We start from the raw sequence: 978 nt of genomic DNA on the forward strand, positions 1-978 counted from the left end.
TCCAAGTGGCGGACAAGCAGCAGGACGTGGTCGAGCTAGACCTACCCGGCGTGAAGAAATTGTTCTTGGGCCTGGAAAGGCGGATTCAGGTGGGCGAGGGTGAGGGTCTAGCCAGAGGCAGAGCGCAGCCCCGATATGCCCCAGGTGCCCCGTCCCTAGCGGCTCTCTCTTTCACTCCCCTCACACTGCTCTTCTTCATGTCGTCGCCCACCCTAGGCAAATCTATTGAAGCGCGTCAAGTTCGCCGACGAGCCCGCGAAATTCCTGGAGTCCGAGCTGGAGCTCTATGAGGAGATCGGGCAGTTCAAGGTAAAGGCCTTCCTCTCTACACATGGGCCGTGTCCCCGGCCTCGCACCCTCCATGCTCCGTATATCCGCCCACATCCAGACACAATCATGTTTCCTTCCACTCCATTTCTTGAATAGGCGGTTGCCGCCGCCCCCTCCCTGTACCCCGAGCTGGTAAAGCTGGACGTGGCAAACACGCTGCTGGGGCTGGTCACGCACGAAAATACCGACATCAGGTCTGCTTTTAAGTCCCCTTTTTTCTGTCCTTCGCCTCTGAATGCTCAGTCTTGAGCCTGATCGAGGTCGAGGCTGTGTGTGGATGTGGGGGGGAAGGTTCTTCGTCTAGGCAGCTTTTCCCTGTCAGACAGACGCACGCACTCATTTCCTCGACTATGTAACTGTCCGTCGTGTACCATATTTTGGCTGAAATCACGTCATGCTCCCCTCCGGCGCGCGTGCTTGCGGTCGGCTGTCGCACAGTATCAGCATGCTGGGCTGCCTGGCCGAGATGACAGACCCGGACGTGGTCCTGGAGGCGGAGAAGGAGGCCGGGACCCTGCTGGACGCCCTGGTGGAGAAGAATGGGCTGGAGTTGGTGGTGCAGAACCTGAAGCGCCTGGACGAAAGCAGGGAGGAGGACGTGAGGGGCGTGAACTACACGCTGCAGGTGGGGACGGGTGTGAGGGGGGG

This window comes from Nannochloropsis gaditana (genome assembly GCF_000240725.1).
Source record: "Nannochloropsis gaditana CCMP526 unplaced genomic scaffold scaffold092, whole genome shotgun sequence".
In the NCBI taxonomy this organism is placed as follows: domain Eukaryota; class Eustigmatophyceae; order Eustigmatales; family Monodopsidaceae; genus Microchloropsis; species Microchloropsis gaditana.